Source organism: Epinephelus lanceolatus, chromosome 11 (assembly GCF_041903045.1).
Source record: "Epinephelus lanceolatus isolate andai-2023 chromosome 11, ASM4190304v1, whole genome shotgun sequence".
NCBI classification, from domain to species: Eukaryota; Metazoa; Chordata; class Actinopteri; order Perciformes; family Serranidae; genus Epinephelus; species Epinephelus lanceolatus.
Genome location: NC_135744.1, coordinates 1,964,487 through 1,982,039, shown reverse-complemented (window position 1 = coordinate 1,982,039; position 17,553 = coordinate 1,964,487). Strand labels below are relative to the sequence as shown.

General features: G+C 40.4%; 1 protein-coding gene and 1 long non-coding RNA gene across 4 annotated transcripts in view; one reads left to right on the top strand and one right to left on the bottom strand.

Annotated features, from left to right (window-relative positions):
* The window catches only part of LOC117262140 (uncharacterized), a 64,844-nt gene that overhangs the window by 36,435 nt on the left and 10,856 nt on the right, over positions 1-17,553 (top strand). Inside the window, exons 3-6 of one of the 3 annotated variants that reach the window (XR_004502101.2) lie at positions 4,081-4,275; positions 4,814-4,912; positions 5,054-5,173; positions 5,277-6,341. The exons of 1 other annotated variant lie outside the window; for it this stretch is intronic. The gene's annotated coding sequence lies outside the window, so the exon portion shown is untranslated. Of the gene's footprint in view, positions 1-4,080; positions 4,276-4,813; positions 4,913-5,053; positions 5,174-5,276; positions 6,342-17,553 lie in introns of those variants that run through there. One more of the 3 variants, XR_004502100.2, reaches the window with a different exon arrangement.
* Positions 338-2,578, bottom strand: LOC144464607 (uncharacterized). The gene is made up of 3 exons (XR_013492283.1): positions 2,447-2,578; positions 1,724-1,786; positions 338-473 (listed from the first exon to the last, which is right to left on the bottom strand). It is a non-coding gene; the product is annotated as an uncharacterized LOC144464607 (long non-coding RNA).

Below are 17,553 nucleotides of genomic sequence, written 5' to 3'. Positions count from 1 at the left end.
TCTTTGTCTTTTTACTATGTACTTATTTACTATAACAAATAAATTTTTAATAAACTCAGAAACATGACTTGGATGTCAAGCAGTTTGTCTGTGCCTTTCCTTCTGTGTTGTCCTCTCGTACAGTCTCCACCATGGTGCTGTGTGGGGATGTTCTAATCGTTTAGAGAGAGAGGTACACATGCACAATTTCTTCATTGACACAGAGATGAGAATTTTTCTTTGGCCTAAGCCAGCAGGAGTAACCTGAGACTCACTACAGACTACAACAACAAAAATATGTAAAGTTATCATTCTCAAATACTGCATTAGCACATTTCCACAAACAAATACCACACTATTGGGAAGCTCAGTGTTTGGTTTATTAAAAATAAGGAACAGGGAAAGGCTTGCAAAACCCACAGAGTTGAGACTCAGGGTAAGGGGGTTGTTTCATTGCGGGGTGAGTTCAGGCTCCTTTGCATCCCCCTGTTGTTCTCGTGCTGAAAGAGAAAAAAAAAAGAAAGAGGAGAAATGGTTAGGCACACGTACTGTATATATGCCTGGGTCTGACGTTGCCTTGTGAGATAAGGCACAAGTATGACAAGTAGCATCAGTTTTAATTGCATTTGTTTGAAGTTGTCTCATGAATATGTAATGAGTGTATACATGTTCAGTAAGTATAAAGTGTTCCCGAATACTGTATGCATTCAACCACTATGGGATATGTCTGTGGGTAGACAAAAGTGAGTTTTGTGTGAGAAGTCACTGCAGGCACATTTTGATGCAGACCAAAAAGGGCAAGACAAGGCTTAGAGCAGATTTAATTCCCACCATCTTTGTGCATCATGCTGTGAGCGCCCCTGCTCCACAATGCACCCCTGGACCTGTAATGTCATTGTTATTGCCACTCCTGAACTGTAACATTAATGGTCCTCATCCTGCAGCACTCCTGACATGAGGCACGCAGCATCACTGCTGTATAATTCCTTAAAATGTTTACTTATATTTCAGTGTTGGGTGCTGTTGTAACTGATCAGCACACTGGAAACCAGCAGGTGGGTCTACCAGCTCTGGTGTATTAATTTGCACTTGTCATAGTGACTGACTGGCAAGCCAATTTGTTTTTGTTGTGCTAACCTCAGCATTTGCCTACTGTGTTTCATATGACTGGCTCTCAAATATTCATCCCTATCTCATAAGTTATCAGACTTTGATCCTGTGTCTGGTCATCCCTGTGTCCATAGTTATCTGTTCATTTGAAAAGGTCTAGGCTATTTAATTGTTTAATATCATCACACTGTTATTTATATAAGCAGGGGATTTTAATACAAAGTTGTAACCACTGTATGTGAATGCGTGAATCGGTCAGATCTGCACTCCAGAGGAGAGCCTTCATCAGACTATGCAATATCGCCCACTACTGGATTTGTAAGTTAATGAACTGCAATTAAAGCTCTCTGTGCTTTAATTAGCTGCTATGAAACAACATGACCCTCTTCTATTTTATAATGCCTATTAATATTATAATATTATAATGACGGTAACTGGTAATATGCAATGTATTACATTTTCAAAGTAACTTGCCCAACACTGTATATCATATATTATATATTCAATATAATTACTTATATAATTAATATAAAATGCAGTATAATACATATTAAGTATGATTCCTTATCTCTGTAACTACTTGAAACACACCTTGTTAAGTTTTAAGTCTCACCAAGATCGACTCAGCACTTACCTGCAGCGTCCTCTCTCACACAGTGGTCCTGCAGCATCACTGCTCCGCCACCACCCAGTGCTCCTACAGCAGGTTACAAATATACAAGATTACATATCTAATACTGTGATAGAATATATGTTTAGCATGATCATATGTATAACACTGTAATATATACATACATTTGGTATTTAGAATAATTCCCCATTTAGCCTGGTATGTTTCATTTATCAAAATTACTTATCTTGTGTTTTAAATCTCATTCAGGTCTTCAAACTTCCCTCTCACTTCACTATCAATGTAATATCAGCTGAGCTGTAACATATTATAGACAGGTATACTCAACAGAATCACAAAGCCTAAAAAACAGACCATAAGTTCCGTTTTTGTTTCATTTCACCTCCTCCACTCAACAATCACGCAGCAATGTCATATTTAACTGAGCTAATATCTAACTCAGACTGGCTCGCAAAAAATCAGGACTGGAAGCACTCTAACTTCCCAATGTTAGATAAAATGGTTTAGGAGAAGACAATTTAAAACTAACAGGCTGTTCATGGTTAGCATTACCTGTATGGTGTGTACAGTATGTACAGTGTCCTAGTCTAATCTGTTATCTTATCTTTTAACATTACATAAATCTACTAATTTAATTGGAGTTAATCCACTAACAAGCTTTAATACACATGCTAATTTAGATAAGTTGTGCTGATAATGTAAAATTTGAGTCTTTGGACATCTTACCCGTTAAAAGTACATCACAGCCAGTCTTTTCTGCTGTAACTCCATTGCGCTGCTAGCATGTGCCGCTTATTTCCGGAAACTATTGAGAGGCTCCGCGATCCGCCATTGCTGTGAAAAAATGGCCCATTAGAGTGAACGGAGAAGACGCGACTCTCTATTCAAGGGCTCTGGTCGAAAGGAGACAGTTGCATTTTGAAATCAGTGATGCCTATTGACTGCTAAGTCCCTCCTGTACAGTAGTTGGCGCTATGTACCACAAAGCGTTGTAATCCACCTTCATTAGGAGAAGAAGAATAATCGCCACAGAAAAGAGGAAGATCGGCCCAATCCCAAACCGGCCCCTATCCCCTTGCCCTATTCACTCCCCCTCCGTTTGCGCGGTCACGCGGAGCTTCGCCATATTAAGGGCCGTCCCAAACCAGTTATCGCTGAGTGCGAGTGGACTGCTCAGCCCTTAGATAGCGAGTGTGCATCAGTGCAGGCTTCTGATGAGCCCAGCAGGAAGCGCAACATCACAATGGAGGAAACAACGTACAAATGAAAGAGTTCCGTCTTTCTACTTTGTAAAATATTTTAGATCAAACACTCACATTTGTTTTTCCTCACCCTGACTTTACAGTCTCAAACAAACTCAGAATGTTTGGTGTCAAAAGATGAAAACCTCCACGTCCATATGCTCAAATAAACTATTTAAAACTGTCTAAAAAAATTTCTCATCCCATTCTCATGATTTTTTTAAAAAAAAATCTATAATTCTTTTATCTGACTTATCCAAGATTATTTTTAATATAACTCATTTTAATTAATATTTAAATGTTTTTTTTTTTTTATAGCCTGTTGCTCTATTTTGCTTTCACAAAGCGTATGTCGGTATCCATGGTTACATCTGCTTCCTTCTTCCGGTAGAGTGGTGAGGGCGTCCCATGGTTTGGCTTCTCTTTCATACACTTCCCCTTAATCAGGAGTGCCCTCCGCAGCTGCGAGTGTAACTTGATTTGGAGTGACACTCGGTAGTGAAGTGGTAGTGGGTAGGGAGTGGTTTGGGATTAGGCCATCGTTTATCGTTGCTGGAGTCCCTTGAGCCAGATTTGAACAGGAGATCAACAAAGTGACGAAAAAGAGTAAGAGAAGAAGGATAAATAGCCTTCATGGACAGTGAAATCCTCATTCTAAAGTAAGTTTACGGTGGTGTCCTAATGAGTCACTGTTTAAAATCACTTTTGTTTTTCAGATAGGAGATTGTTTTGCTACAAGCAGAGAGCCACGGGTATCAAGCTAACGTTACATCTCATGGCGTCTAGATGACCAGTGTCAGCTTCCAACAGCCGCTCCACATTAACGTCTACATTTAATTCGGGTTGCTATTTATATTTACGTGTTTCTCCAATGATTTTAGAGGAATGAAACTAGCAGACAATCAGCCAGCTAGCTGTTTCATGCTCTGTTGGCTTAAATGAAATGTAACGTGAAGACGGTGGCTAGCCTGTCAACTAGCTGAAGAGTTTGAATATTAAACTTACATCTACAGTGGTCTATTTGCCCTGACATTTTTTTAGGCTTGAAGTGGGGATTTAATAACATTGTGTGATTGTAAGTGATGCAAGGAGTAATAAGACTGGCTTATTTTTTCATAGGGTCAGCTGAGAATGAAAAGACAGGGGGACAAGATATATGACTTCTTTTTAAAGAGAAGCACGTCAGGCAAAGATAAGGCAGACAGACAGACAGACAGACAGAACTCAGCTCTGGCATCAGCAGTCCTGGCAGCTCCCATCCTGGGACTAGTCAGGAGAGAGAATGTGAAGCACAACACAGCCCATCATCACCAGGTCAGAGCATCTACAGAAGCAGTCACATGCTCAGTTCAGTAATTTTAAGTTACAGGGTTCCTACGCAAGTATGGAAAGTATGGAAAAATATGGAATTTGATTTTATACATTTCCAGGTCTGGAAAAGGTATGGAAAATGGAAACTATTGTATATGGAAATATATTTATCTTAATACTTATCTGGGTTATCTGAAGATATTTGGGTTAATTATTTTGTATGCACTACTGTACCTAGCTACAATCTCCTGGAAATAATTTGGTGACATAATGGCATACAAATTCAGAATAATGAAAACAAACGATTAATTGCATAATTTATTCACATGATACACATCTAATTACTCAAATGTCACAAATTATTTGAATTTTTTTACCGAGAAGTCTGGGAATTAGGGCCTGGAAACAGTATGGAATTTTGCTATGTGAAGTTAAGTTTTAGTTATTTTGAAGTGTTGGTTACTGATAATGTGTGTTGTTGTTTTTTTAATGGTGGTTGCATTTTGATTACACTAATATTTTTTATTTTTATACAATGTAGTTCCATTGAGGGAGGACACAGAAGACATAGGTGGCAGCTCCCATCCTGGGACTAGTCAGGAGAGAGAATGTGAGGCACAACACAGCCCATCATCACCAGGTCAGAGCATAGACAGAAGCAGTCACATGCTCAGTTCAGTAATTAAGTTTAGTTTTAGATATTTTGAAATGCTGGTTACTGATTTGTGTTGTATTTTTAATGGTGGTTGCATTTTTATTTTGATTACACTATACAATGTAGTTCCATCGAAGGAGGACACAGAGGCCTCTGATTCTGACGAGGATATTGGTGAGCCAGAAGAGCCAGACCCAGAGCCACCTGTGTCCAGCACTGCTTTTGCTGGTCCAAGAGGACCCAGTGGTAGGTCTACTTACCTGAAACTTGCTAGTTAGCTGCAGTTATCATCTAATAATCTTCTGGATCCCTTAACTGTGTTTCCATGACCATTTTATTTGTATTCCAGATATTTCAAGATGCAAAGAGGAGGGTCCAGTTCCAAAGAGTGCAACTTTCTTAAATGAGGAGCCTCTGTTTGCCTTTGCACAGACCTTTGAGTCAGACCTCAGTGACCTCAAACATGAGGTTCACCAAACCAAGCGACTTCTTGACAGGAGAGTGAAAAGTGGATTAGACAGACCATCTACTTTGCTTTATTTTATTGTGTTTCTTGAGCCTTACAAAGAGGTTTTCCATGAGATATTCAGACTTTGCAAGATTGCTGTTGTTACTCCAGTCAACACTGCTTCCTGTGAGAGAAGCTTCTCTGCTTTAAAACTGATAAAAAACTCACCTCAGGACAACAATGGCTGATGACAGGTTAAGTCACCTTGAAACTCTCAGTATTGAGTCAAGGAGGGCATGTGCCCTCAACATGGATGACTTTGTGAAACATTTTGCGACTTCTTACCACAACCAAAGGATTATGCTTTTCTGAACCTGCATAAGGTAGTTTCACACTAAGATAGTGTCTCTGGTCATGACTAAGCTCTTCACTATGTTCTACTTAGACCAAGGATAGTTTGGGAGTCAGACAGTACCCCTTGTCATAGTTAAAACCTGCACTATGTTCAAATGTTCAAAAATGGTGTCAAATTGTTTGTTGATATATTGATGCCTTTTTTTTTGAGTGAGTGAGTGAGTAACTGTGTGAGTATCTGTGTGAGTAAGTAACTGTGTGTGTGTGTGTGTGTGTGAGTGAGTAACTGTGTGAGTAGCTGTGTGTGTGTGTGTGTGTGTGTGTGTGTGTGTGTGGGGTGGGGGGGGGGGGGTGGGGTGGAGACCATGTCTGTAAAGCAGTGTCATTATTGAAAATTTTTTGTCAAGTTGTGTGTTGTTGTTTGTACATTGTTAATAAACTGCAAATTATATACACAAATCTCATCTCCTGTGTGCTTAGTATGTACATTTCAACATTTGAGACTCCGATTGCAATTGATTGGTCGAGAAACAAATTCATTGTCGTAGTCTGTGGACCCCCTGAAATAGCCTTGGCCACCCCCTGGCCACCCCAAGGATAAAAGTCTAGCTCCGCCACTGGCTACTGAGCCATTTTTTGGAACCCGCACACGAGACCCTTAACATAAATATCAAATTTTTCACCAGTCCTGATATAGCTGCAAAGTTTCATGAGTTTTCAGGTATGTTAAGCCTCCCAAAAAGGCAATTCATTTGGAGGAAGAAGAAGAAGAAGAAGAAATCCTTGCATTTCAATAGGGTCCTCGCACCACTAGGTGCTCGGGCCCTAATAATAATAATAATAATAATAATAATAATAATAATAAACCTGACAGGAACAAGAGGGACTTCGTCCTTCGGCTGAGGTCCCTAATAAAGAATAAAGAATACATATACATATAATATTTATATGTACAGACTTCGTCCTTCGGCCGAGGTCCCTAATAAACGCACCAAAAACAAGAGGGTCCTCGCCCTTCAGCCGAGGTCCCTAATAAACGCAGCAAAAACAAGAGGGACTTCGTCCTTCGGCTGAGGTCCCTAATAATAATAAACACAGCAAAAACAAGAGGGACTTCGTCCTTCAGCCGAGGTCCCTAATGATAATAATAATAAATTTTATTTATAAGTGCTTTTAACAAATGCTCAAAGACACTTTACAGTTTTTTAAAAATCATAAAATAGAGCCAGAATAAAAAACAGCAATAACACCAGAACTGAATTTAAAATCCTACTGTTAACTTATAAAGCTCTAAATGGTCAGGCTCCCTCATATCTTAGAGAGCTCATAGTGCTATATAATCGCACCAGAACTCTGCGCTCTGAGAACGCAGGGTTACTTGTGGTCCCTAAAGTCTCCAAAAGTACATCAGGAGCCAGAGCCTTCAGCTATCAGGCTCCTCTCCTGTGGAATCATCTTCCTGTTATGGTCCAGGAGGCAGACACCGTCTCCACATTTAAGACTAGACTTAAGACTTTCCTCTTTGATAAAGCTTATAGTTAGGGCTGGCTCAGGCTTGCCTTGTACCAGCCCCTAGTTAGGCTGACTTAGACTTAGTCTGCCAGAGGACCCCCTATAATACACTGGGCACCTTCTCTCCTTCTCTCTCTCTCTCTCTCTCTCTCTCTCTCTCTCTCTCTCTCGTATCCTATTACTGCATCGTGTTAACTTGGCCATTCTGGATGTCACTAATTCGGCTTCTTCTCTGGAGCGTTTGTGCTCCACTGTCTCTCAGGTTAACTTATATCGCAGCGGTGCCTGGATAGTGTGACGTGTGTGGTTGTGCTGCTGCCGTGGTCCTGCCAGATGCCTCCTGCTGCTGCTGTTATCATTAGTCATACTTCTACTGTTATTATACACATATGATTATTGTCACATATGTATACTGTCAGATATTAATATATACTTTCAACATATTATATCACAGTAGCCAGAACTATAATTATAATATTATTACTTTCATTAATGTTGTTGTAAGCTACTGTCATTACCGTCTGTCCTGCATCTCTCTGTCTCTCTCTCTCTCTCTCTTTTTCTGTCTCATTGTGTCATACGGATTACTGTTAATTTATTATGCTGATCTGTTCTGTACGACATCTATTGCACATCTGTCCATCCTGGAAGAGGGATCCCTCCTCAGTTGCTCTTCCTGAGGTTTCTACTGTTTTTTTTCCCCCATTAAAGGGTTTTTTTGGGGGGAGTTTTTCCTTATCCGCTGTGAGGGTCCAAAGTACAGAGGGATGTCATATGCTGTAAAGCCCTGTGAGGCAAATTGTGATTTGTGATATTGGGCTTTATAAATAAAATTGATTGATTGAGATAAAGCACACAAACTTATACGTTAAAAGCTGATTTAAAATGGTGAGTTTTGAGCATGGTCTTGAATGTTGGGAGGTGTGTGCAGATACGGATGGGTTTGGGGAGTGAGTTCCAGAGGGATGGGGCCGTGCTGGAGAAGGCGTTGTCTCCCCAGGTTCGGTGCTTGGTCCGTGCAGGTAGTGAGAGGAGATTTCCTTCGGATGAGCGGAGGTCACGGGAGGGGGTGTGGTGGTGGAGTAGGTGTGTGAGGTAGGAGGGGGCCTGGTAATGTTCATTGCAGTTGTATAATTCTCAAACCACCCATTTGGCCCAGCGAGGTGCTACGGAGCCAGGATCTGTTTCGGTGTCAAGCGGTTGAAGAGTTGCGGCGTTTGCTGCCAAAGCCATGCTCACCGAGTCCCATTCACGTTGTTGTTAGCCATTAGCTGTTAGCTTCACTCATCCACATCCGTGTATCTCATCTTTTCTTGTTGTCCATCTTTTTTTTCAATGGTGGCGTCTTCTTGTCTTTCCTTTTACACCTCGTCGCCAATGTAATGTTTGTAATGTGTTGTACACACCAGGCTGGACAACCGATGTGCATTCAATGGGCTTCATTAACTGAACTGCCGTTTACAGCATGCTGCCCGCTTATCAACTGCTTGAATAATCCCTCAGAGGAAGCGTGTCCTGTAGGAGGCATAGTTGCACACATTTCAATGTTGTGAACATCACATTGGCTACATCTAATTTATGGTTAAAACACGAGACTGATGTGGGTCTCATTAAGTTGACACAACCAGTGGAGGAAATTAAAGGTAGGATGCAAACCACCATGGAAACTGCAATATCCACTAATGCCTGATGCTGAGGCCAGTATTGAGCAGACAATACAGGACCTTTTGGGGGCAGGTGTGTTGGTGATTGAACCAAATCCATGTAGTAACACACCAATCGTAGTTAGTTAGTTAGTTCATTTATTTCTCCTTTCGGAAAATCTTTTTTGTGTCTGTGGCATCGTCAGAAAAATACATAGGAAACATAACAATTAAGGACAAACATTAGACAACCATAAAACAAGTACAACCACAACTGATAACAACAGCAAGACATAACAAGACATCATTTAACAACAGTGTTCTGCAACAGCATCACCAACAATCAAAAATTAAGAAACCTACCAGAGTGTGCACCTTGTAACACAATCATAAATCTTGCTGATAAAGAAGGCAGACAAAAATAAGTACCGGCTGGTACACAATCTGCATTAAATGAGGTAGTAGAGGACTTTCAGTCCGAAGTTCCAAATCCTCATACTCTGTTGTCCAGTGTTCCACCCAATGCAATGTAGTTCACTGTGATTGATCTCTGCACTGCATTCTTTAGTGTGCCTCTTGGTGAGTCTAGTAGGTACCTCTTTGCATTCACCTATACTGTCATTCACCACAGTCAGAGAAATGCTGACATTTTTGGGAGTGACTAGATACATTGCAGAGTGGATTGATGGATACACTGCCATTGTTCAGTCTTTGAGGGACATAGTAAAAGCAGAAGGTCCTGGAAATATAAAAGCAAAACTAACATGGACCCCTGAAGGTCACGTAGCGTTTGAAACAATAAAAAGCAGTTGTTCGTGTCATGCCGTCAAAACCACGCCTGTGGAATGTTAGCTCAAAAGACAGGTGTTGGTTCACATGCGCAGCCTATGGCGTATTACTCTGTGGCATTGTTATCACCATTTGGCTGCAGCGCATTTGATGTATAAGAAAGCATCAGCATTGACCATGGGTTATCCCATGGAGATTTTGTCACACCACACGTTGGTAAACCTGATTGAAAGAGGCAAATTTGTGTTAACTGCACAGCGCCTCACTGACTATCACAGACTTTGTGAATATCCAGATGTGACATTGCCACATGACTGAGTGGTTGAAGCAATGCGCTCTGATTTGAGGGCTATTCCCTTGGAAGCCGCCGTCATGACACTGTTCGTGGACAGCTCCTGTTATAGAGATGGAGATGCTCTTAAAACAGGGTTTGCTGTCATTGTTGATTAATGAAGCACATGGGTTAAGTCATAAGTCAAGAGGTGAAGTGTTGAGAAGAATAAGAGAATGGAACTTCTGGGCTCCAAATGTAACATTCATTGATTGATTCAGCAGATGGGTGAAAGCCACACCTGCCAAGCATAAAAATGCTGAGGCAGTGGCTAAATTTTGTGTAAAGAAGTTATACCTAGATTTGGCATTCCTGTAAAAATAAATTCAGATAACGGAAAGGAGTTTGTTGACAAAACAGTGAGATGCATGCTACAAGGGCTAGGGATCAAGCGATGATTTGGGTCAGTATACGGTCCAATGTCGCAGTCTGATGTTGAGAGATGCAATGGAATCTTGAAAAATAAACTGCTAAAAATCTGTATGAGCACAGGGCTAAATTGGATCGATGCTTTACCACCCGCTCTTGTGGCATGCAGAGCAAGCGCTCACAGGACTGTGGGACTAACTCCGCATGAAGTTCTAACTAGCAGGCTAATGCCGTCACCAGCTTATAGGGCTGTTAAGGGTCCCTCAACATGAGATCCTATGTTCAACAAATGACTAATGACTAGAGAAGAAAGACCTCGCTAGGGGAGAAGGACCTTATGAGGTAGTCAGAACTACCTCTAGAGCAGTGTAAGTGGGGTCTCCTACATGATACCATTTAAATCACTGTATAAACGTTTCAGAGGACACAGACGAGTCAGGGTCCGAGGTAGTCAAAAAGGATGAGTATGTGGTGCAAGGACAGATCCTAGAAACAGGAGAGTGATGATGGTGATACTCTGACCATTGACATTGACAATCTTGCTCATGAGTTGCCAGTATTTTCAGCCATCCCCTCTCCCAGTGGGAGCGTTAGATTGAATTAAATTAGATTAGATTAGCAATAACTATTTTGATCTGTACAGCGTTAATGGGATTCATCTTCTGCTGTTGTATTCCAGTGAAAAGATCAGTGATAATTATAAGTCAGAAGCAGGCGATGCAGATGGTAATGAAGAACATTTTCATGACAAGACAGGAGACAGAGGAAAATAAGGTTAGGGATGACTTAAGAGTGGAACCTGGCCTGTATCCTGTCCCTAAGTGGATCCGAATCGGGATGGAGGAAGCTGATGAAGAAGATAATGGACAGGAGCAAGGCATCCTCAAGTGAGCTGGCCAATGCCATGCCAGAGAGTAAACTTTGTTGTAGAAGAAATGATTCATAACTCTGATGAGAATTTTCAATTTTTCCCTTCAAAAGTTCAATCAATCAATCAATCAATCAATCAATTTTATTTATAAAGCCCAATATCACAAATCACAATTTGCCTCACAGGGCTTTACAGCATACAACATCCCTCTGTACTTTGGACCCTCACAGCGGATAAGGAAAAACTCCCCCAAAAAAACCCTTTAACGTGGGAAAAAAAACGTAGAAACCTCAGGAAGAGCAACTGAGGAGGGATCCCTCTTCCAGGACGGACAGACGTGCAATAGATGTCGTACAGAACAGATCAGCATAATAAATTAACAGTAATCTGTATGACACAATGAGACAGAAGGAGAGAGAGAGAGAGAGAGAGAAAGATGCAGGACAGACGGTAATGACAGTAGCTTACAACAGCATTAATGAAAGTAAAAATATTATAGTTATAGTTCTGGCTACTGTGGTACAATATGTTTAAAGTATATATTAATATCTGGCAGTATACATGTGTGACAATAATCATATGTGTATAATAACAGTAGAAGTATGACTAATGACTAATGATGGCAGCAGCAGCAGGAGGCATCTGGCAGGACCACGGCAGCAGCATAACCACACACATCACGCTATCCAGGCACCACTGCAATATGAGTTAATCTGAGAGACAGCGGAGCACAAAGGCTCCGGAGAAGAAGCCGAATTAGTGACATCCAGAATGGCCGAGTTAGCAAGATGCAGTAATAGGATACGAGAGAGAAAGAGAGAGAGAAGGAGAGAAGGTGCCCGGTGTATTATAGGGGGGTCCTCCGGCAGACTAGGCCTAGGTCAGCCTAACTAGGGGCTGGTACAGAGCAAGCCTGAGCCAGCCCCAACTATAAGCTTTATCAAAGAGGAAAGTCTTAAGTCTAGTCTTAAATGCGGAGACGGTGTCTGCCTCCCGGACTGTAACAGGAAGATGATTCCACAGGACAGGAGCCTGATAGCTGAAGGCTCTGGCTACTTTTGGAGACTTTAGGGACCACGAGTAACCCTGCGTTCTCAGAGTGCAGTGTTCTGGTGGGATAATAAGGCACTATGAGCTCTCTAAGATATGAGGGAGCCTGACCATTTAGAGCTTTGTAAGTTAACAGTAGGATTTTAAATTCAATTCTGGATTTTACAGGGAGCCAGTGCAGAGAAGCTAAAACAGGAGAAATATGATCTCGTTTCTTAGTTCCTGTTAGTACACGTGCTGCTGCATTCTGAATTAGCTGGAGAGTTTTTAAGGACTTACTAGAGCTACCTGATAATAGAGAGTTACAGTAATCCAGCCTAGAGGTAACAAAAGCGTGGACCAATTTTTCTGCATCTTTTCGGGTCAGGATAGGCCTAATTTTTGCAATATTACGCAGATGAAAAAATGCAGTCCGTGAGGTTTGTTTTAAATGAGAATTAAAAGACAAATCTTGATCAAATGTTACTCTGAGGTTTCTTACGGTAGTGCTAGAGGCCAGAGCAATGCCATCTAGAGAAACTATGTCATAAAGAGTCTCTGAGTTGTTTGGGGCCAAGAACAATAACTTCAGTTTTGTCTGAATTTAACATCAGGAAATTGGTGCTCATACAGGTTTTTATGTCTTTAAGGCAGTTATGGAGTTTAGTTAACAGATTACTTTCTTCTGGCTTCATCGATAAATACAACTGTGTATCATCCGCATAACAATGGAAATTTATAGAGTGATTTCTAATGTTACCTAAAGGAAGCATATATAGAGTAAATAGGATTGGTCCGAGCACAGAACCTTGCGGCACTCCAAAACAAACTTTAGTATGTAAGGATGATTCATTATGAACGTCAACAAACTGAAAACAATCAGATAAATAAGATTTAAACCAGCTTAGTGCAGAACCTTTTAGGCCAATTAAGTGTTCCGGTCTCTGTAGCAGAATTTGATGGTCAATTGTGTCAAACGCCACACTAAGATCTAATAAAACAAGTACAGAGACGAGTCCTTTGTCTGGAGCAATCAGAAGGTCATTTGTAATTTTAACTAGTGCTGTCTTAGTGCTATGATGCACTCTAAATCCTGACTGAAATTCCTCAAATAAATTATTATCATGGAGAAAATCACACAGCTGATATGCGACTACTTTCTCAAGGATCTTTGACAGAAAGGGAAGATTAGATATTGGTCTGTAGTTGGCTAACACCTCTGTATCCAGGGTGGGCTTTTTTAGTAGAGGTTTTATTACAGCTACCTTAAAAGACTGTGGTACATAGCCTGTTAATAAGGATATATTGATTATATCTAATATATGAGTGTTAACTAAAGATAAGACCGCCTTAAGTAGCCTAGTTGGGATGGGGTCTAAGAGACACGTTGATGATTTAGATGAAGAAATCACTGCGGTCAATTCTTGAAGAGAAATTGGGGAGGAGCAATCTAAATATATATTAGGTCTTACAGCTGTGTTTGAGGTTAGATAGGTACTATCTGAGGGCAGGAGGTCATGAATTTTGCCTCTAATAGTTAGAATTTTGTCATTAAAAAAGCTCATAAAATCATTACTGCTAAGGGCTAAAAGAATACAAGGCTCAATAGAGCTTTGACTCTCAGTCAGCCTGGCTACAGTGCTGAAAAAAAACCTGGGGTTATTCTTGTTTTCTTCTATTAATGCTGAGTAATAGTTTGCTCTGGCATTGCGGAGGCCCCTCTTATAAGTTTAGAGACTATCTGCCCAGATTAAACGAGATTCTTCCAGTTTGGTTAATCGCCAATTCCTTTCAAATTTTCGCGATATTTGTTTTAACTTACGGGTTTGAGAGTTATACCAAGGAGCGAACTTTCTTTGCTTTGTTAACTTCTTTTTAAGAAGAGCTACATAGTCAAGTGTTGTTCGCAGCAAGCCTACGGCGCTATCGACAAAATGATCAATTCGGGAAAGGTTAAAGTCGGTACGGGAAACCTCTGTTACTGAAGGACTTGGTACTGAATTTAACGACGGAGTAATCATTTCCTTAAATTTTGCGACAGCACTATCTGATAAACATCTAGTATAGTAACTGTTGCTGAGTGGCGTGTAATCGAGTAAAAAGAAATCAAAAGTAATCAGATAATGATCCGATAGCGAGGGATTCTGTGGAAAGACTGTTAGGTTATCAATTTCAATTCCATAAATCAGAACTAGATCAAGGGTATGGTTAAAACAATGAGTGGGTTCACGTACACCCTGACTGAAGCCAATGGAGTCTAATAATGAGATAAACGCGGTAGCCAGGGAGTCATTATCAACATCGACATGAATGTGAAAATCGCCTACAATAATAACTTTATCTGATTTAAGAACTAAACTGGATAAGAACTCTGAGAATTCAGAAACAAATTCAGAATACGGGCCAGGAGCACGGTACACTATAACAAATAAAAGTGGCTGCGAGGTTTTCCAGGTCGGATGTGAAAGACTAAGAATGATGCTTTCAAATGAATTATAATCTAGTTTAGGTTTAAGGCTGATTAACAGGCTAGAGTTAAAAATGGCTGCAACTCCCCCTCCTCGGCCGCTGACTCGAGGAATGTGGGTATTATTATGACTGGGAGGAGTGGACTCATTTAGACTAACATATTCATCTTGACACAGCCAGGTTTCAGTGAGACTGAGTAAATCAATATGATTATCTGACATTAATTTGTTTACTAACACTGCTTTAGACGATAGGGACCTGATATTTAACAGTCCGCATTTAATTCTCCTGTTTTGTCTTTCTGTCACAGAAGAGGTTTTAATTTTTATGAGGTTGTTATGTACAACTCTTCTTTGTTTAATTTTAGATTTAAATAATTTAGGTGGTCGGGGGACAGACACCGTTTGTATAAAACTATGAAAACTATGGCTGGGTAACTGCACTAGAAGCTCAGAGAGGCGTATAGGACTGCGACTCTGAGTTCTGATCTCAACTCTGGGTTGTCAGGGATTTAAATTACTAATAAAATTTGCCAGGTTCCTAGAAATGAGAGCAGCTCCATCCAAAGAGGGATGAATGCCGTCTCTCCTAATAAGACCAGGTTTTCCCCAGAAAGTTTGCCAATTATTAACGAAACCCACATTGTTTGCTGGACACCACCTTTATACAAGATCAAGTTGAGATTTTTTTTATATAATTTATGTGTATGTTCCTTTAATGTTTGAATTGGAGAACCTCGCAGCATCTACAAGGCCCATGGACTCAGGTCAGCCTGCCTCTTTTGACCCTAGATCACAGTTTAAACCAAAATCCACTGTTTGCCCCTTGGTTTAAAGTGCCACAGTAAATATATTTGCTAAAAAAGTGAATTTTGATATTCAAAACTTATTTAAGAACAAGAAGGCACCCAAACACCAGCTTTCTAGCAAAGAAAAAATAGCTTTGGAAGCTTTATCAAAAGATGATATTGTCATCAAGAAAGCAGACAAAGGGGGTGCTATTGTGGTTTGGGGTAAAGACACGTATGTCAAAGAGGCTCATCACCAAATATATAACACTGAATTTTACCAACCTCTGACATATAATCCTACTGAGTCTCTCAAAATTGAACTGGGTCAGATGCTCCTGGAGGCAAAAGATAGTGGTTGGATTACTGAGGCTGAACTGAAGTTTCTTTACAATGAAAATCCACGTATGCCATCCTTCTACATGCTTCCAAAAGTACATAAATGTGTGACCAACCCCCCAGGCAGACCTGTGATAACAGGCAATGATAGCCTTACTGAACCAGTGTCAAAGTATATTGACTATTTCATCAAGTCATTTCTACCTTCTCTTCCAGCTTATGTTCAAGACACAACTGACGTCCTGAACAGACTCAAACAACTGGAAAATATAGGCACAGAGACTTTTCTAGCCACTATGGATGTTGAATCATTATACACCACCATAGAACATGAACAGGGCCTGGCAGCCCTTAAAAACTTTTTGAGCTCTCGGTCAGAATCTGAAATGCCACCCAATGAGTTTTTACTGGCACTAATAGAATGGACTTTGACTAATAATATTTTCATCTTTCAGGTCAAGGTGTTTAAGCAGATAAAAGGATGTGCGATGGGTGCTTGTTATAGTCCCTCTTATGCAAGCCTATATCTGGGAAAATGGGAGGAAGATTTTATATTTGACCAGCAAAGAAATAGGTTCCTGAAACACATTATCTGGTGGGGTCGGTACATTGATGATGTTTGTGTGCTTTGGTCGGGGTCAGAGAAAGAGCTACTTGCCTTCCACACTTTTTTGAACAGTATTAACCCTAACATCAAGCTGTCTTTAGATTATAGCAAGGAGAGCATACATTTTTTAGATCTTGAGATTTGTAAAGATAATCAAGGGAATTTGCATACATCTATGTATAGGAAACCAACAGACAAAAATACCACACTACATGCCAGAAGTTTCCACCCCAAGAGACTTAAAGAAAATATTCCCTATGGACAGTTTCAGTGTGTGCGGAGAATATGTGACCAGGAACAGGAATTTGAGATGAAATCTACAGAAATGTTGTCACCTTTTCTTGAACGGGGATATAATAACACGAACCTACAGAAAGCATACACTAGAGCCAAGAATCTGGACAGACAAACCCTCCTACAAAGACAGGCCCCAAAACAAACAAAAGATAGAGTGATGTTTGTAACAACATACAGCACAGAAGCAGAAAATGTTAAACATATTATAAAAAGAAATTGGGGCATTATTGAAAGTCATAATACACTTAGTCAAGTTTTCCCTGAACCACCTTTAATCAGTTTCAGGAGGTGCCCCACCCTGCAGGATAAACTGGTACACAGCCATCTTAAACCAAACACCCAACAAACATGGTTAGGTATCAAACCTAGAGGGTCCTACAAGTGTAACCAGTGTAACCACTGCACAAATGTAATGCAAACCAAAACATTTATAGATTTTACATCTCAGAAAGAGTTCATTATCAATCATTTCATAAACTGTAAAACTACTTTTGTCATCTATAGGTTGGAGTGTCCCAGTTGTTAAATGTTCTACATTGGAAGAACAAAAAGACGTCTTCAAGACAGGTTTGCAGAACACAAATATGCCATCCACGCTGGTAATGTTAATTACCCTATGGCAAAACATTATTTGGACTTCCATAACAGTAATCCATCCACTTTACAAGCCTTTGGTATTGACCACATTCCATCCTCCACACGCAAAGGTGACAGACTAAAAACACTGAACCAACGGGAAGCTTTTTGGATACACAAATTGCAGGCTACCAGACATCCTGGC